This window comes from Panthera onca, chromosome D4, assembly GCF_046562875.1.
Source record: "Panthera onca isolate mPanOnc1 chromosome D4, mPanOnc1 haplotype 2, whole genome shotgun sequence".
In the NCBI taxonomy this organism is placed as follows: domain Eukaryota; kingdom Metazoa; phylum Chordata; class Mammalia; order Carnivora; family Felidae; genus Panthera; species Panthera onca.
The window spans coordinates 35094099-35114410 of record NC_138351.1 but is presented as its reverse complement, the minus strand read 5'-3'; the positions used below and the strand labels follow the sequence as shown (position 1 = coordinate 35114410).

The 20312-nt window shown below is 40.9% G+C and overlaps 1 protein-coding gene and 1 long non-coding RNA gene across 34 annotated transcripts in view; one reads left to right on the top strand and one right to left on the bottom strand.

The window, feature by feature from the left end:
• The window catches only part of PTPRD (protein tyrosine phosphatase receptor type D), a 1372973-nt gene that overhangs the window by 827353 nt on the left and 525308 nt on the right, over positions 1-20312 (top strand). For 4 of the 33 annotated variants that reach the window (XM_081790892.1, XM_081790891.1, XM_081790890.1 and 1 more), the window contains exon 1: positions 19685-20008. The exons of 26 other annotated variants lie outside the window; for them this stretch is intronic. The gene's annotated coding sequence lies outside the window, so the exon portion shown is untranslated. Of the gene's footprint in view, positions 1-19684; positions 20009-20312 lie in introns of those variants that run through there. 3 more of the 33 variants (XM_081790893.1, XM_081790889.1, XM_081790894.1) reach the window with 2 other exon arrangements.
• Positions 1898-19862, bottom strand: LOC144614179 (uncharacterized). The gene is made up of 2 exons (XR_013551767.1): positions 19762-19862; positions 1898-2017 (listed from the first exon to the last, which is right to left on the bottom strand). It is a non-coding gene; the product is annotated as an uncharacterized LOC144614179 (long non-coding RNA).

Here is a 20312-nt window from a genome sequence, read left to right as displayed (position 1 = left end):
GCGGGGCTCGAACTCACGAACCGCGAGATCATGACCTGAGCCGAAGTCGGCCGCTTAACCGACTGAGCCACCCAAGCGCCCCTCAACCTGATTTTTAAATGAGGGACCACAGTGTATTGCCAATCCTTGCTGCGTATCAGAAATGACCTTAGAAATATTATTTTAAGCTAAAGAAACAAAGTGTATTAAAATATTTTAATTATCTTTTGAGGGGAGGTTGAATAAATTTGTTGTTATATTCATGAATAATCACTTCTTGTTGATGCCATAGGATGAGAGACAGTAGGCATGAGTGAATGAAGATAGAAAAGCGCAGGTACCTGGATCATTTGCTTGTTTCTGTCTTTGTAGTAATAACATTACTCCTAGTATGTGCCCTTAGATTAAACAGTAACAGTTAACTCTGAGAAGTTAGAATTTTGCTCAATAAAAATAATAATATTAACAGCAGTGAGTAGGAGATGATTGTGTGCTGTGCCACATCATCATCTTTATTGAAGGGAAAAGGCAGAAGCAGGTGACTGGCGATTTCCACAGATAAAACTGAATGGGGATGAGCCAGGCTTTGAATTGAAGCATCCCTCAGAAAAAGCGACTTGAGGATCTGAAATCCCTCCTTATCTTTCAAAACAGTTGCCATTAATATGCTGTTTATTCAGCCATTATCAATGTGGCTACCATCCCAGTTTATACCAGATACAACCAGGTCGATTACTGGCAGAAGACAATGTGCTGCTCAGGGTTAAGACAGAAAAATGACTGTCTTAGTTTTCCTACAGTTTGACCTCCTTTCACCCAGGAATCCCCCTGCATTTATTTTTCAGGCTACATTCCAGGCCCCACAGTAAACACAGGGTGTATTTTCTCTGTAAACAGTGTTACAAGTAGAGGGTTGAAATGTTTGCTTTGAAAATTCTTACTTAAGCAGTGAGACCAAAAAGGTTCACTCTCTGTCAATAGGTTTCTCATCTTATGTGATTTGGAAGGATCACTCCTCTCTCATTACACACTTTATAATACCTGGAAGCACATCAGGGGTATTTGGAGCAGTCTCAGAAAATGAATGACCAGAGCTTTGGCTTCTGGATTTGGTCCCGCCTCTCTCCATCTCTGTCTCTTTGAGTAAAGTTGAAGCAAAGTCTAATAAACTTTAATGCTGGGAGGTTGTCATGACAAATTAGAAGTTAGCATCAACTCCAAGATGCATGATCCTATTCTAAATTACTGAAATTAAATAATATTCTCTCCCCTAAAAAAAAGTTTAGACTATTTTAACAAGTCTATAACTCACAATTTGGATAGGAAGGTGGACATTAATTATAAAGGGACATCCAAAACTAAAATAATAATCAGGACTGACTGTTACTGACCAGTGAGCTCCATGATAATAGACCAGTGACCCAATTATGTCTGTTTTCACTCGTCCATGTACTCTTAGTGTTTTGCAAAGTGCCAGGCACATAGTGGGCTCTCAGTAGATATTTTAGTAAATGAATGAAAAGGAGGTATGAGTGAGCAAAGGAATGAATGCAGAGCCAAGCCTACTAGACCTGATCACATTGTTTGTTCACTATTCATGGACCAGCCACACCCAGCACTTTTATTTATTGTAAAAATAAAACAGGAACATCCAAGACAACTTTGAAGGGCATTCTCCCTCCCTACCACTCACCCATCTTGAGGATAACAGATCTTATTTATCTGAACCCATAATGAGTCCAGGAAGGGATAGCAATTCCTGTAGACACTTGGAGATACAGGCCTCTTTCTGGAATACAGAAAGATGCATTGTTTTAAGGAAGTTCTGAATGTAGGTACCTTAGGCCTCTGATTCCATCCTTGCCTAGGGTAAAGGAAATTACTCTGCATCAAAACCAGACATGTTTATGTTACTTACCAGAGGAGCATAGTAAACACAGAAGTACAACCAACAGTGGCCTGGAGGAGATGTAGGATAGGCATCTACCTAGAGTCACCAAGGGCACAGCTATGGCCATTCTTTCTTGCATTGTGAACCCTACAAGGGATTATAAGGTGCAGAGAATTACATTAGTAGTAAATCAGATAATTTCTCTTTTCTTCTTAAACATTTACAACACTTCTTTAGTGTTCTTCTTCCATCTTTGGGTACAGTGGTCATTTTATTTCCTTCCACGTATTGTCTGTGCCTGAAATGAAGAACTACACAGAAAGACATAGAGTGGAAAAATTCCACTGCTGTCCCATCTCATAAAGTTATCCAGCTATTAGGGACCCTGAGACACAATGTTTCATAAACCTCCTTCAGATGATTTCCTGAAAACAAGTAATACCTTACAATATAAGCTAACTATTCTCCTCAAGTATGATTAGTATATACCACTTTAAGTGACCACAAAGCACTAAATTCCAGACTACCTGGTCAATCTCCAAAGCTAATCATATAAACTGTCAACTTCCTTTAAGATGAAGAGTATCAGGGGTGGCTGGGTGGCTCAGTCGGTGAAGGGTCTGACCACTGATTTTGGTTCAGGTCACGATCTCACAGCCCCTGAATTGGAGCCCCACCTCGCTCGCTGTGCCTGCTTGGGATCCTCTCTCACACTCTCTCTTTGCCCCTCCCCTGCTCACACTCTCTCCCTCTCAAAAATAAATAAATAAACATTAAAAGTGAAACAACAACAACAAGATGAATAGTATCAATAGTCAAGGAGGAATTTAACCCTCTGTCTAGGGTACTTCAAGGTGGACCATGGGCAATATTTCATGGGGTTCTGTCCATAGACACCTTTATTTCCAACCAGCATCCTTCATAGGCTTCATATTTAAGAAAGTGAGAATGGGATTATCTGAGAGGAGTTAGAAACACTTGTTTGCAGTGTTTAAATGTTAAAGGGCAAAGGACAAAAGAATGACCCCTGGAAACTTCATCTGTTGGCCTGTCTCCTCTGTGAGTATAAAATGTCATTGCGGGTTATCATTCTAGGCAAATGTTACTAGAAAAAAATGTCAAGTTTAATGGAGATCTGAAAACTCCTTTGCGTTTTTGTTCCTGATAAACTTCTATCATTTTATAAGTAGATGCAAATGCAAATTTTTATAATTTGACCTATTGTCAGAAAAAAGTCATAAAAAATACCAAAATAATAAAAGATAGCTTGCTCATTAAAATATGTTAATCTATCTAGATATTAATTTAAAAAGCTAATTTATTTTTGCTCTGAAATCCTTTACAACAAGAGAAATAAACTGCCACTATAAAAATCCCCACATGTCAATGTCTCATAAAATTTTCAAAACATCTAAAAATGCGATGTTTACCTCCTCAGGTAGATTATGCAATGTTCTAATGAACCTTTAATTCGACATAGAAGTTACCCTGGATTCTTTCTGTTTGACTTCTTGGAAGAAGGTCCAGATTATCTGTCTTCTACTTTGACTAATACAAATTATTTAAAATGGGAAACAGAGTAGTAAAAGAAAAAGACAAGAAGGAAACATTTAAAATAAGGACAGATTTAGAACATAATTGACTCTGGTCATCTATGAGCAGAGATCTTGAACTTTGTAGCTTTTAAAGATGTGTGTAAACATACTTGCATCCTTCATTCAAGTATTTAAAACTAGTCCTTATTTGCAAAGTGTACCAAGTTACTCAGGGAAGTTTTACTACAGTCCTTAAAGAACAACAAATATGCTGAGTTATTTTTGCAAGTAAATTTCTAAATGATTAGAGTGTATTAACTTAGAATATAAACCAGTGAATTCTTCCTGACTAGGTTTCTGCCAGAAGCAAATAATGAAACCTTTAACCAGGAAATGACAAACCTCCAAATTCTTCTGAGGATATTGCAGTAAAATGATTATCCTGTAATATTAGAGTGCATGAACATTACAAAGGAGGTTTAGAGGCATAAGGAGTTTTCAGGACTCATAACATTTTTTCCCACAGAAAAGCAGGTTCTTGGTCTATCTCCAGAGGTTAAAGGGAAAGATAAACTGATGTTTAAAGTATGAGTTTTTAATCACCTAATTTGGTTTGATGACTATTCCCCAATATATACCTCAAGTGTATTGTTAATAAAACCAATCTCAGAATTTTTTCAGCTATGTCTTGTGAATTGTTTAAATAGCAACTCATATACACACACACACACAGACACACACACACACACACTCATACTCACATTCACATAGGCTCTCTTGGGTTAGGTAAAGAACATTAGAGCATATGTGGTGGAAGCCACAAGATCAGGCCAGTTCAGCGTTTGGTTCTCTTATGCATATGGTCACATACTGAAGAATTGAAAAAAAGAGATGTACCAGTTAAGATGCTTTGAGCTCCAAGCAAGAGGAAATCCACCAAAAATGTTACTGAAACCATGAGGATACTTATCTCAAAAAAAATCCAGAGATAGGACTTTAGGATTGGCTAATTCCCTGGATCAGCATCATCAAGAATCTGTGCTCTATGTGTCTCACACCACCTGTAAAAAGTGTGTATGTTTGTCCTCCTTTCATGAGGACAGTGAGGCTCAGAGAGCTTAAGGCACATGTAAAATGTCATCTGTTTATGGCTGAGCCAGGAGTTCAGCCCACTCTGAGTCTTGAGCTTATTCTTCTGATCACAGTAAAAACACAATACATTACAGATGTTAAATATCATTAAGGAAGTGAGATAATACTTATTAGTAAACACAATAATATACATTAGCATCCATACAACTAGATTTGTTGATTTTACAACTACCAACTCCCTGTCTTTGCTACACACTTTAGAAAATATACTTCGAGATGTTCACCTTATGCTTGAAATATTCATCCCAAAAACCTTTAGTTTTTTTTTTTTTTTTTCCTCACCTTCATTTTTTTTTTCATTTCATAAAAGTGTCTACTTTCTGTGTGTCCATGTATGGTTGTATAGCTTGGGGACTGACCAACTGTCATCATGGCCCTAAATCTTCCACTTCCTCCCCATACCACCCTTGCTCCATCTGAAGGAATCCCCTCACCATCCATTAGAAGAATGTCCTCCATTTTTCTGTTTTGAAAGTTTCATTAGAATTACCAACTTAGATCAGAACAAATATCTAGACATTGTATCCTAACATTTTCCAGGAGATAGGCTCTGAGTGGAAGTTTCAAGTGCATGATTTTATATAGTCTGTGCAATAGCTCTGTGAAATAAATATTATTATCTCTGTTTTTACAGATAAAGAAATGAGGACTCTGGGGAATTTTACAGCTCACCCCATTACACACAGCTATTAACAAAGTTAGGGATTATATTCGCTCATCTCCCATGCAATTTCCACTATAATAAATTAGGGAAGAGACAAGATTTATTAAGTGAGCAAGACAGCTGAGTGGTTGGACAATCCAGAGTACGTAAGGCATTGGGATCAAGGTGGAGAGAATGAGATGCTCAGAGGAGACCTAGAGTGGAGAAAAGGGGCAAGAATGAGAAGGCCGATGACAGACATTTCCTACTCATTGTTTTTTCCAGACTTAGACTCTGCAGCTAGGCCACTTTCCTATTTATTCTAGTTTCATTTGGTGATACCCAAATTGGGAAATTGCAAAAATAAGTATGTTCAACTGACATCACATATTGTAGTCATCTACAAGGAAAAAAAGAAATTCCTATTCCACATTGATTTGAAAAGAAATAAATAATATCTGGAGTTTGCTGTTGAAAGTCTTATATTTGGAAGAATGACCAACCACATGTAAGTCACAGGCAAGGCACTGAGCCACCCACTCAGGGATTTTATCCACCATTCAACTGGGAGGTAAAATGGGAATTTTATTAATGGGTTGGTATTGTTATTCATTTACACATGAGGACAATGCAGAAATGTCCAAAGGAAACAAATATTATATTATATTATTAAAATGTTGCCCTAAGCTATAAGTGATGTTCTAAAGGAACTGAAAATCTAGAGAAGATGTAGTTTTATTCCTCAAAGACTGGAAGCACATGAAAGCCAGTATGATGAAGAAACTAGTCATATATTTTTATTACTAGAATCTGGGAGATGGTTCACAAATGTGTTTTACTATTTACATGAGGTAGCCGGTCAGCTCATAGGGAGCCCACCCACCACTGATTGCTACAGGAGAATATTTTGTTTCTCCCCTTCCTCTTATCCTCATTTCTTGTCACTCATACTTATCGGCAGGTTTGTAGACACTTATGCCAGAGATCAGCAAGACCTGGTCTCCTTATCCTTCCATTATTCAGAACAAGCCATTATGTAATGAAGAAACCCTGTTTTGTTACTATTTACAGATATTTATGTTCATAGTATAATTTTCTGGCCTTATTAAGATGAGATAGATGAAAGTGCCTGGGTGGCTCAGTCAGTTAAACATCTGACTTTGGCTCAAGACAGGTCTCACAGTTCATGGGTTTAACTCCTGCATCAAGCTGTCCGCTGTCAGCACAGAACCCACTTCAGATCCTCTGTACCCCTCTCTCTGCCCCTCCTCTGTTCATTCTCTGCCTCTCTGTCTCCTTGTCTCTCTCAAAATAAATAAACTTTTAAAAAGATGAGATAGATGAAACTGAAGAGGAAAGAAAAATAGAGGGACATTAGACAATAGAATAGAATAGACAATAGAATGTCATTCATTCTTTCATCATTCATCATTCATTCATTCAAAAGTCAACACATATTTATAATTGCCTGTTATATAACTAGGTACCCCCTTAGGAACTAGGGCTATCCAATTAATCAAACCTGTTCAATTTACCCTCTGGGAACTTAGATTCTGGTGGGGAAAAAAGAAATAATAAATAATAAAAGCAACCACATAGCATGACAGCTGGCATTAATTGCTCAAAGGAAAAGTAAAGCAGGGCAATAGGATTGAGAAGATGGCGTGTTGATATTTTATGCTAGGGATCAGGGAGTGTGGTCATGTATATAAAGATTCATTCATTCAATATTTATCGACTGCCTTTGAAGAGTTGGGTACTGTGCAAGATACAAGATGAATAAGACATGGTTCCTGCCCTCCAGGAGCCAACAGCTCAGTAGAGAATCTCGCCACCTGCTCCATTAGGCAGACAGATTAGAAGTCTCAGGGCATATTGCAGCAGGAACATTGTACACAGTGACCAATCTGAACAGATTGTAAGTATTCCAAAACTCACAGTGGTTTTCCATAAAATAATTCTCACTTCAAGTAAACATTTTCAGTTGGTGAGTAACTCTGTTTTCCACCGACAGCACTCATATTTGAGGGCTTCCTTAATGCATTGATGACTTGTTTTTCTGATTGGTTGCCAAGGTTTGTTTGGGTCCTTATTGAAATGTACTTGCTTAACTCCTCCAAAGCAACTTGGCTGGTTTCTTGTTGCTATACTGGCAAATGCTGCCTCCTGTACTGAAAAATTTGTTATTTCTGAAAAATGTGGACTGTCCCTGGACGGTTTTCATGAAAATCAAAGATAAAAAAGAAATAAATACAGATTAAAAAAAAAATAAGGGATGGAGAACAGAACTTTGTTTCCACAAGATTTACATAAATGTAGGTCACATCCTGGATGAACCTAGTTTTATCATGCTTTGTGCAGATACCTGGCTCAGAAATTCCTGATTCATCAAGAAGACAGAGGAAAGTATAATTATGGTCAAAACACTAGCTTTTATAAACAAACTGCTTTTCTTTTTTTGTGTGTTATTAACACAGCCTCCTTATCCGGAGCTTTACAAAGGTTGTAATAATATAACATTGTTAAAAAGAAATCTCAATCATGTGAGAGAACAACACTGAGCTGAAAAGTCTTTGTTTTCCTGAAGACAGAGCCTTTTTTGATAGGGGATGGGAGATCATATCACACACAGTTGTTCCAGAGGACAGGAGAAAGAGTCACTGATCTCTCTGCTAGCACAAATGATGCTAATCCACTTGCTCTGCAGGCTCCACGTTGGAACCTTCTTCCTCTTCCCAGACTCTCCGCCACATTCCTCACCCTTTGCCACACTTAGAAGACCCAGGAGAGGAAATTATTTTGGGGAGGCTGAGACACAAGCACAGGTGGTACCACTTGTTATAAACTTTTAGTTTTTGTTGGGGCTGTGAGCCAACTTTATAGTGGTTTGTTCTGTCAGGAAACGGAAGCAAGAGTTTTTGGCCCTGGCTGTTGATCGATTTGTGCCATTGCTGATTTCCACAGGTTGCCATCTTGCAGAGGACATGTTGCTTCTCAGTAGCACCTCAGGGCCACGGTGCCAGCCTGAATTACTGCCAAAAATCCTTATTTCTTTACTACTCCAAACAGTGCATTTGGGCAGTTCTGTCAATTCTGTACTGGAGAAATTTCACACCAAAATTTGAATTTTGTTGACATATTTCTTTTTTGGCCGCACCAAGGGAAAAAAGAGTTTGTAGTAAATTTATTCTTTTTCCTACGCGTGGGAGTCCTTCCCATTGGTAAAGTGTTCACTCTTATCATGGCCTCATTTATAGCAGCTTCCAATGCTGTGATCCTGTCAGCTTTAGGGGTAAATGACAGACAGGAATTTTGCTATCAAAGTTAATTCCAAAGGCCATGAAAAGTCAATCATTAGATAAGATCAAGAACTTAGCTCTAAATATAAACTCTTTCTCAGCACTTGCAAAGAATACTACCAAAGTTTAACCCTGCCCTAAAATTCCCCATAGGAACTCTGCTCCTCACTAAATATCCTGTTTTCTAAGGATATCATTCACAGTGAAATTTACTCCATTGAATCTCCAATAACTGATTACGTGGCTTATTTTCATATCTCACTCTCTTTTTTTTGGTGATAAGGTACCAACAGAAAACTTCCATTTTCAGCTCTATGAGCTTTGATTCACAGAATATACTGGAATTAAGTAATTTCTCAGGGTGGCCTTCCAAACCAGGGATAGTGTCCAGTTATTGGTGGGTTTGGCTTAGGTTATGCTGTTTATTTGTTTGGGTTGTATGTTTTGAATATATGCCCAGGGCTTTTAAAAAGAGTGATGGGAACATTCATATAAGTGGAATTAAAAGCAAGAGAACAGACATTGCCAATACTTTAATTATGAACCTAGCAACATGTGTACTTATTTGGGAGTTTAAACAGTGTAAGACAAAATAGAAGGAAATGAGCGGGGACCTAGTGGTTTTGAATGGGATGGCTGCCTTTTCTTCTTAGCATGCAGACAATAAAAAGCATAAAGCTCTTCTACCCTTTCAGATGCCCAAAGATATGGCAAACTGCCTTGTGTCCATTTTTCCCAATATCCTTTGCACTTTGGGCACTATCAGAACAGAGGATAAAACTACAGTAGTCATCTATATTGGAGTATATCTGAGTTGGAGTCTATGGTCTGTGTATATCTCTGCCCCCTCCTGCCCATAGTGTTTTCTTCAAGGCCAAAAGGACCAGCACACCATGGGCTGCTGAATTCCAGAAGGAAAGGGAAAGATTGTGGTGTGTGTGTGTGTCTGTGTGTGTGTGTTTTCATGCTGGCATCTTACGACCCTCATGGTTTTCTATTGCCCAAGAGAAAAAAACCAAACTCTTTGGAATCTTTCTTCTTTTGACAAATTTCCCAGAAACTGTAACCATAATAGCTGGAGGGTTGTTAAACAAGGGAGTATAACTAAGGTTGGGGTGGTGAACCAAAGGAATTTGGAAAGTTTGAGAATTGGGAAGATTGGGGTGGTTGACACACACTTCCTTTTCCTTTAATTTTTGAGGATTTTTCCCTCTCACATCTTCCTTTCCAATCAAGTGTATTTCATTCCAGACATAAAATCAAAATCCTCTTCTCCCCAGTCTCTGTGTGGATTAGGAGTAATTATAAGGTAAAACTAACATTGTCTCCTTTCTTGAAATGCATACTTTTCCTCTAAAGGTTTATTGAGGGGTCTATTTGGCTTTTTCCCAGAGTTTTATATGAGATGGTATTTCCAAGGTAATATTACACTGATCCAATATAATGTACGGTGGGGGGCAGGGTGGCTAACTGAGAACATTTTACTTTTAAGTTAAAGAAAAAAAAACTGATGGCAAAAGACACACACCAACACTAGTAGCTCATGGCAATTCTCTTCCTGAGTATAACAGCTAGAACTAGTTGGTTCCCAAATACAAGGCTGAAGACGACTGAAATGTCCCAGCAGGCTGCTGGGTTTGCACTACAATGTCCAGCAAATTTCATGTAATTACAGCTGCCTGCTGAAGGAGGCCTGCGGTCTCCATAGGCTGTTAAGACCTTAGTTACGGCCAGAAGGGGAGTAGGTAGGATTCAAGTCCTGCCACCAATGCCAGAAGCTAGGAGTGCCTTCATAGTGAGGGCAACTGTTAGAATGAGCCAGCTGTGCAAAGCAGAATCAAAAAGCTTGTAGATTTAGGTAAAATAGTGCCACCTGTGATTTTTTTCCCCTTTTGAAAAGTATGGAAGAAAAAAGGCAAATCCTAGAAAAAGGGAACTAGCCTCTTCAGAAGTGCCAGAAACTGCTCAGCTGTACTGGGTTATTTTCCTAGGAACAATGCAAATCAATGAATTTGAACTGAGTTATCACTGCAGCTTTCAGAAGTACCTAAAAAGCTTTGCCAAAAAATCTGACTCCCCATAACTGGCCCAGAGGTTCTGATTCAGCCCTAGATCAATTCACGGGTCTGGGTCATGTGTAAACTGGGTGTTTACCATCCAAAGAATTATTAGGAGCCTTAAAAGAGGTGTTTCAACATTCTCTGTGAACTGCAAAGTGCTGCTCAAGTGGTCATATTGAATAACATGGCATGGAGAGCATTCCTTGCATTAGGTATGGGGTGCTAGCAACTCTTAGAGAAATAAAAGAAGGCTGCTCTAAGTTGTGTAGTTTACATAGCTGATAGTTTTTCTATTATTAGAGTTCACCAAGAAAAACTTCCCTCTCAAGAAAATGAATTCCTTAAGCAAAAATGTGTGAGCAACATCTTTCTCTCTCAAAGTGGTAGTTTTCTGTTATTTCTGATTTAACTCTGAAAATAACACACAAACATCAAGACTCAATCCCAAATGTTTTCCAAGACAAGTTTCAATCTTTCTGCTCCTTTCTTTCTTTGTTTTAATCACAGATTTATTGGGGGTGGTGTGGCTGGAATTTCAGTCAGTTGATGGCATTTCTTCCCCTTTGAATGGAACTGCAGGGGATGAAAATCATTAGGGGATGTTTGTATTGTATTTGGATGAAAGGGTTTTCCTTAATATGTGTGCCCTGCTTGCAGCCTACATTCTTCAAATCACTTAATAGTGCAGAGTTGACATGCCTCACACATAGTGGAGGCCCGAATGAGTGACCAATGGGATGAATGGGCACACATGAAAGCCAAGTAGAAGGAAACGCTAAAAACACGGCCCTCGTGTATAAAATTTGGGCTGTGTTTCATTTGTAGTGACTACCTAAAAATGGAATCCAGTCAAAAGGTCATTTTTTTTTCACTTATAAAATAAAAGTGCTTTCACAAAGAATCCCTAAGCTGGAAAATATTTTAGAAATAATCTAGTCTAGTGATTTTCAAATCATGCTTCCTAAAGCTGTAAAGCAAGGTTACTCCACCTTGGCTAAACATTTGAATCACTTAGGAAGCTTTTCAAAAAAATATGCTAGAACCTCATTCCCAAAGAATCCAATTCAGCTCATATGCATTGTCCCAGGGCATATGTTTTAAAAGTTTTCCAGATGATTCTAATGTACAGCCAAGGTTGTGAACCTCCATTCTAGGGGTTTGGCAGTCGAAACATTTGGAAATGTGATCTGATAAGTGCAAGTATACGCCCTGAGGACAATATAATAGAATGTATTAAATGGGGAAACTTGGGATGTGCTTGTGCCCTACAGAGTTCCCATGAATTTTAAAGAAAACATTAGACTTTGGAAAATTCAATTAAACAGCATTCTATCATGTATTCCTTGTACAGGACATTCTGCAGATGTACAAGGTATGCACAGAGATTAAGACCCAGTCTTTCTCTTAAAGATTTTATAGTCTCGCAATCTGGGATTTGGCCTGTGGCAGAGGCATAGGGAAAGAATGAGAAAAAACAAGTATAGATATGACTTTAACAAAAGGCAAGTGTGTTATGGATGGCACAACAAGCATCGAATCGCAGACAAAACATTCCAGCTTTCAGCATCTGGTCTAGTTTCTCATCTCTTCTTCACCCAGTATAGAACTGACCAGACTGAGCAGTTATGACATCCAAACCCTTAGAACACAGCCTGTTCTGGGGCAGCACAGCTCCGAGATGGAAAAGCAAAGCAGGTGCCTTGTTCCTTCTGACTTCCACTTGGTACAAGGTAGGATGTTTCCTAGAGCCTGAGACTCACTAGGTAGGAGGTCCCTTTGATAGAAGGGAAAAAGTAAAAAGGATGGGTGCCAAGTGTCCTTTTCAGGACTGTTTCTAGGTGTCTGGCCGACCACTGGTTTCTTTGCCAAGGGGAAGGCAGAGAAAAACAACTGTTTGACTTCATTTGCTTTTGTGCTTCTCAAAGTCAAAGATTGTTAATAGCCCCATGTTATCATCCATTGATTCACTTAGCAGATATCTTTTGAGATCTCCTTAGGGTCCAGGTTCTGTGCTTATTGATGGCCATACAAAGAGTGTGGACATGCTCAGGACTTAATAGGTCACAAATATATGCAATAAAAATATAAGCAGATACCAAATAAGAAAATGAAAGAATGGGAGAACAGAGGCAGGACAAATTCATTGTGTTTAGCGGACTGCAATAAAGTTTGTAAAGAAAGTGGTATTTCACATAAAAAGGGCAATTGACAACCAATTTATTTCCTCTTTCTCCCTATCTCCACCCTTCCCTTCCTTTACTTCCTCAAATATTTATGAAGTACCTACAGTGTTTAAAGCACTATGATGAGAGTTTTGGGCTTCTAATCAGACATCAATCTGTTCTCAAAGGGTGGAGAGGAAACGTTTCCTAAATATGAACACCCACTAGAAATCGTTAAGTGCCGTAATTAAAGTGTAAGTAAAGATGAATAAGACAAAGACAGGGAAAAGTTTCAAAAGTGACTGAAAAAGTTGTAGTCGTGATGTTTTTGTTTTTGCTAACTTCACTGCTTTGAAAACTGCTCCTGAATATGTGCAAAAGCATCCACAGCTACACTTGGGGACATTTGCAGTATCTGGGAAGCAGGTTGAGGGCTAGTAACAGATCCCTGTCAAGGATACCAGGACCATTTTTTTTGCACTGGTCATTTATAATCCCCAGCCTGTGAAGAGATATACTTACTATTATGCGGAAATCAACTTGTGCTATGTCACTTCTGAGTTTCTGAAAATCATTTTCTGAAACTATTTGAAAGACCCTTTAGAAATGAAGTCACAACTTTTTATGGCGTTCTTGCTAAAAATGTGAAAACTGAACTTGATTGGTGGACTCAGAAGTCTTAGAAGCTTTGAAAAACTGCTGTGCTTCAGGTTTTACCCTTGCTTTCTTTTTCTTTCCCGCACCCCCCCCTCATCCTAACCATTGAATCTTGAAGCACATTCTTTTATTAAGGAGATTCAACACCCTCTACAGTAGTTGATTGGGAGTCATTAACATCCTGTGGCAAGTCCTAGTCTTGAAAGATAAGAGTCAACCTCATGTGATAAAATTTTAAACAAATGCTGCTTTCCTTTTTTTATCATTCTCTCTCTCTCTTTTTTTCCTATTATTCTTTTAAACAATACGAACTTTGGCTGGCCACGGAACCAATAATAATAACATTTTAGTTTAAAATTTAACTTTATTTCCAGGGTATAGCCCATGCCATTGACATTCTGTAGATAGTGAAACTAAGCTTTTCCTCGTTCAAAGACTCTTGCTATCCCTCCCAAGAAATATATGTGATTCATTTCTACCATGTGCCCCATTCTTTTGCTATTCAGCAAAATGGAGCCTGCTTCACCAGTTTTTGGTCTCTGTAGATTTCCCCTTTATTGAGTGATTAATTACTGGCTTTCTGGTGACTTCTTAATCTTTTTCTGTATTTTAAAATATTCCTTCATTTCGAAATTCTCTAGTGTAGGATACAAACTCTAAATGGAACATAAGTAACCGCAATTACTTTCCTCTTTGTTCAGCTTTGCCTTTACTACCAAAGACATCATTTGGAAAATGTGTTAAAAATCACAAAAGTTTAAAACTTAAAAATAAACACTAAGCAGTTACTTTTGTCAATGAAAACATTAGCATTTAAAGGTTAAAGTGACAAAAAATGTGCTTATTCCTTGCATTACTAATAGAGTGTCCATTTATGTTAGCAATAGTTGTATTTTTAAAAGATGCTGCAAATATATAAAGATTGGTGGCCTCTGAATATTTAAACACAATATACTTAAGACAACAAAACCAAAACACACTTTTATTGTTAGGGAATATTGAAACCCACTGCTTAATGTATGAGTTAATGGAACTTCTTGACAAATCACCTGTTAAATTTTAGCTGACAGCTTGTCGTATATTAATTATAAATAATTGTAATATACGGCTATCATAATGCATGCAACAAAAAAGAAAGAAAGAGAGAGAGAAAGGTAATTAGAGTATATCCTTTGTTTTCCCCCTTCATTTCTTGCTCACAGGAAAAAAATGACTCATGTTTCACTTGGGTTGGGATAGTGCCAATGGTTAATGGAATGCCCCACTCTACTAAAGAATTTAATGGGAATATCCATTTGTCACAGTCACATGCTGTAATCTCCAGTAGCAGAGCCAATGGAAAATAGCATCGTACCATAACGTCCTCTACACACTGCAGGTGAGGGGGAAATGCAGCAGCTGAACTGAACAGAGTCAGGGTGCAGGGCCTGGCTTTTCTAGGCCTGTCTTTAGAGGAAGATGTGGATTGCTTTTCTTTAAGAGAACAGTGCTGTGCTGCCTGACAGCAACAAGAAATGCTGCCCTGGAGAAAAAGACAGTGCATTTCTTTCACATGGAGAAAAATGTGAATGTTTGCATAGCAAGGCTCAGAATCTCTAACCAGCTTTTTGTCTCCTGGAAGCCCCCTTGTTTGTAAAGAGACTTTGATTGGTGGAATCAGAAAGACCAGGATTAGACTCTCATTTCATTTGCCTCCTAGTTCTGTGCAGGAGCTTCCCAATCTGAAGGAGGGCAATAACAGCACCTAAATGTGCAATGTTACTGGTAGAATGCATAGGATTATATGAATAAAAAGTAGCATGGCACCTAAGTTACAACTGCCTTCCTTTCTTTTTTACAACGTAGGTGGAATTATGGTATAGTCTGATTACTGAAGATCCTGTGTTCCCAAAGAAATCAAAATATTGTTTTGTGACTATATTTAATATCTGTTTTACCTTTCTCAATTGCCAGTTCTGTATTTGGACTAAGAAGTAAGCTCCTGAAAAATGCTGTATGAATTAAACTGGGAAAACTCTCTCAAATGAACATTTTAACACTTGTAGAGATTCATGGTCATTTGAAGATTAAAACCATAAATTATTATCCCATTTGTGCATTTAGCAGCAAGTTGGTGAATTATATTAAACATGACTAGCACCTATACGACGAGGTCTCAGATATTCATTTCAGTACCTTATGAAACTCTTCACCATCTTCAGAACATGTCCCTTGAACCTATGTCATGTTTCTCCATTCTAAATTAAATTAAAAAAAAAAAACTGGCCCTCACAAAGAAAATATCATCGACAACAAGTATTTGATTCCTTGGTTAATAATGTGTAATTGAAATAGAAGTAAAAACACAAAATTGAAAGTCAACAGATATAGGTTTAAAATTCTAGCTTGGCCACAAGCCAGCTATGTCAGCATGGCCAGATTAGTCTCTGGATTCCTGTTTCCTCACTTGTGCAATGGGGCTAATTATACTTAACTAGCAAGGCACTTGTTAAGACTGGAGGCAAGGCAGTGTCTTCGAAACTTTTAATTGCTAGTCACATGATCAAAACATAAGTTTTACAGAACAATATTTAGTATATGTAGCACACTCTTCTTTCTTTTCTTTCCTACTTTCATTTCTTTTGCTTAAAAAGTTGTTTATGACCTACTGGATTTGTGACCCATGAAAGGTCATAATGTGCCTTTTGTAAACAGTGGGATAGCATGATGTTTAGTACATAATACAAGAGTAACAAATGATTACTATCATTGCTGTTATGATTATTTTTAGTCTTTTTTAGGATGTTTCATTATAGATGAGAATAAAATCTTTCAAGTACTTCTAGGAACTAACTCCTTTGGACGGGGTCCAAAATAGACTCATACTCATTGTGTGCTGAATTATGCACTAGAGGGGGTTGTGCTATAGCAAAGTTCCTATATGCTATTCATAACAGAATGTTAGAGTGGAAAGGAACTAAGAAAATGTCTAGTCCTATTTCTTCACTTCTCTTCATGTAAGTATTTATAGTTTTAAAACAATCTATATTTATTGCTCATAGATAAGTGGGAAAAACAGTTTGACCTAGAACTAGGGGCAGTTAGGAAGAGCTGGGGGCAGGGGAACCCTGGGTCATGATATCTGCATTTTGGGGCTGCTTCTGCCACCAAATAGTTGGATCACCTTAAACTCTCAGGGACTCAGTTTCCTTACCTATAAAATTAGGTGATTTCAACAGATAATTAGCCCACTTCTGATGTTCTTTGATTTCAAATCTCCAAACAGCAATCATTCCCAGAGGTTATAGGAGATGCCACAGAGTGCTGTTTTGTTACAAATCTGTTGTGAATGTGTTAATATTTGTATATGAGGCAGCTGTCTTACCCCACCTCTGTAGGATGTGCACAGAAAGTCTGGCTTCTTTGTTTCTTCCATCTCCTCTTCCTCAGCATTGTTGCCCTGAATAATGCTGGATCTTGTACAAAAATAGCTCGGACTTGCTAGTCGCCTTATCCCACTGCCACTTCTTTTTCCAAGACATTTGGTTATAGTAGGACATGAGCATCTAGGACCTCATTGTGTCAGGAAAGTATGGTCCTCCGGCTAATCTCACTTACTTATATTGTTCTCTGTCTGGATTGTCTCTTCTTTCTGGATCCCCTTGCTACCTGCTGATTGCTCACCTTAGTCATGATCATCTCTAGGTTCTCTAGGTAGTCTAACTTGCTATCAGCAGGTTACATTGTTACTTCCTTGAGTACACTCTTAGACAGCAGTCAGCCTTCCCAACTGGGATCTTTTAAAATAAGGTCAGACCTGGTCAGATCATCTCTCTCTTTTTTAAGTTTATTTATTAATTTTGAGAGACAGAGAGAGAGAGAGAGAGAGAGAGAGAGGGGCATCAAGAGAGGGAGAGAGAAAATCCCAAGCAGCCTCCTCACTGTCAGCACAGAGCCCCACGCTGCTCCATCCCACAAACTGTGAGATCGCGACCTGAGCTGAAATCAAGAGCGGGATGCTGAAACAACCTGGTCAACTCTTCTTAAATGTGGCAGAGGGATGTGTATCTCTCCACCAAAGGCAACAGCAAAGGATTATTAGGGCTTTAAGAACTTTTCTGTTTGTCCTTCTGACATCCAACTTTGCAAGATGAAAATGGGACTCGCGGTTTATGGAGGAGAATGTGGCAAGGAGAAAGCCAAATCAGTTTACAGTTTACACCTTGAGTGAGAATCACCTGCTCAGATTTCTGAATCCATCCTTAAGGCACAGGGGCAGTTGTCCATCACACCTGCTCAGCCTCTCAGTTCCTTATGTCATCAAAAAGCCTGAAGGGTACACCTTGCTCCATAAGCTTGCACAGATACGAATTTCTTGTAAAGTTTTACTGTAAGGCTGACCACACACACACACACACACACACACACACACACAAGTACAAGGAAGAGTCAGGCCACACACACACACAAGTACAAGGAAGAGTCAGGCCACAACGATCCCTCCTGCCCTGTCCCCTCACATGCTGGAAAACTGAACTTAATTTAGAAAGGCTCCTGCAAAAATATGTGACTTCTTTTTGGAGCACAAAAGAGGCTGAGGATTACTGACCAATCCTTCAGTGTCTTTCAGGAGTACAGCATGCAGCTGGAGGCAACAGTCAGGATGCTGGATCATCTTACCTTTGCCCTTTCAAAAACAGCCTTGAACCTGCAGGCATAAGTATTTTGTGTATGTGCTGGCCTGAACGCAGAATGAGCAAGGGAGGGGTTGGAAGCCCTGACTTTATTTAACCTTTCTGACCAAGTTTCTAATAAAATTTTGGTAGGCCAATTGCCAAAGGTGGCTCCCAGCTATTGACTTTGTCCACATGCTAGAGATCCTGTGAGGAGTGACGAAGGTTAAAATGTGCCTGTTAGCTAACAATCCACCCAGTGTGTTCTGTGGATGAAGGGTTCACAGATGAAGCTTGTGTAGCGGAACAACTGAGTGCATGTCTAGGGAGAGGGTTTTAGGTGTTCTTCAGACAAGCTGGGAGCAGTGAATTTCCAACATCCTAAAAGGGGGTAGCATGGAAGCAAAACAAAGGTTGTCACAGTAAGATTGATTCCATACTTCCTTTCCTCTCTGACTCTAAAGTAGATCCTACAAGCATCCCTGAATAACACTGTCAAGGTGAACTGGGGCGGACACAAACTGTCTCATCAAGGAGCGCTCCTTGTATTATTATAACTGCTTTGAATGGGGGCGCGATCAGTATTTTTTTTTTTTCCTCCAGTGCACCAGGACACAGAGCAGGAAGGACCCGGGTGTGCATCTCTTAGGAGAAGAGTGAATTTGTTAGAGGGGGTCTTTTCTGGCCTGGTGGATGGATGCTGGAGAGTGACGTCACCCCACCCCCTCCTGTGTGTGTGTGTGTGTGTGTGTGTGTGTGGTGCGCCTCCTTCGCCCAGCTCTTCTGTTTGCCCCTCCTTCGTCCAGCTCCCCGGCCCTTTCAGTGGGTCAGTGGTCCAGATTCAGGAATTCGCCAGCGGGCGCAGCGGGCCCGGCTCTCCCTGCGCCTGGGCGCACCCACACTCACACTTCTAGCACTGGCAACGCGCACACACACTCTCCCAGCGCCGGGGCACCGCGATTCTGTGGGATCCCCAGCACGTTACGAGGATTTTAGAAATCACTCAGACAAGGAAACAAAGAAGGAAGCTTTTCCAATCACTTTCCTGAGCTTTTTGATTTAATTTCCCCACCAAATCACCTCGCCTCCAACCGTAACCACCAGGTTCAGGCCAGGTCCAAGGACTGCGCTGGACTGGCCATCCCACCTCCTGGCTCCCGACTCCACTCGGGCCGGTCTCCAGACGTCGCCTTACCCCCTCTCCCCCGCTTCCCCTCTTTCCCCGCCGGCCTCAGTTTCTGGTTACCTCTCGCGTGCGCTTCACTTTTGGGGGGAAGAAGAGAAGAAGGGGAGGGAGGCGCTGAGGGGGGCAGCCGAGTTGCTATTTGTGGCCAAAGAATCCTCTTTAAAAGAAGCAGCAGCAGGAAGGAGGAAACGAGAGAAGCGGAGGGAGAGGAGACCCGGCCCCGGACCCCCCAGCCGCGAGCAGCGGAGCATCGAAGAGCGGGAGGAGGAGGAAGAGCAGGAGGAGGAGGGAGAGCAGACACAGCGGCGGCGGCAGCAGCCGGCGAAGCGAGCGCAGGGAGAGCAGGAGGAGCGGGAGGAGGAGAAACCGCCGCGGAAGCCTCGGGCTCACAAGGGCCAGGAGGACGGCCCGGGAGGAGGAGGAGGAGGCGGAGGAGGAGGAGGAGGAGGAGGAGGAGGAGGAGGAGGAGAAGAAGGGGGTAGGGGTGGAGGGAGGGCGGGGGGACGCGCTCCTTTGGATGCTGGATTTCGGGTTTTTGGACTCACTCGCTGACTCTCCTCCACTTCCTCGCTCTGGACTGGGCTGGCCGTACGAGGGCCGGGCGGCGGCAGCGACTGGGGGGACTCCCGCGGCGGCGGCCGCAGCTCCGCGGGATTAAATTGGCCGCCCAGAGGCGGCGGCTCGGGCAGGCGCGGGCTGCGCGGCCGTGGCGGGGCGCGAAGGCGCTGGGGGAAAGTGCTGGTGGCGGCGCGGGAGGCGGTGGCGGCGGCTGCCCGGAGCCAACATGACCAGGTAAGTCCCCGAGTGACCCGGCCCGCCCCCGCCCCCGGTGTCCTCCCCTCCCTGCGCTCGGGGCTTGCCCCAGAGCCCCGCTCCGGCAGCCCGCGTCTCCCGGGCCGGAGCTTCCCACTCCCGCGTCCGCGAGCCCAGCGCCCCGGCAGCCGGAGCGCACACAGTTTGCTCTTCTGAACCTCCTTGGGCAGAGGTCCTCCCCTGCACGGCTTGCCTGTGGGTAAAAGCTCAGACCAGGGAGAGTGGAAATTCTAGAGATGGAGGGTGTTTGTTTGGATGGACCCCCGCTCTCTCCTCCTAGGGT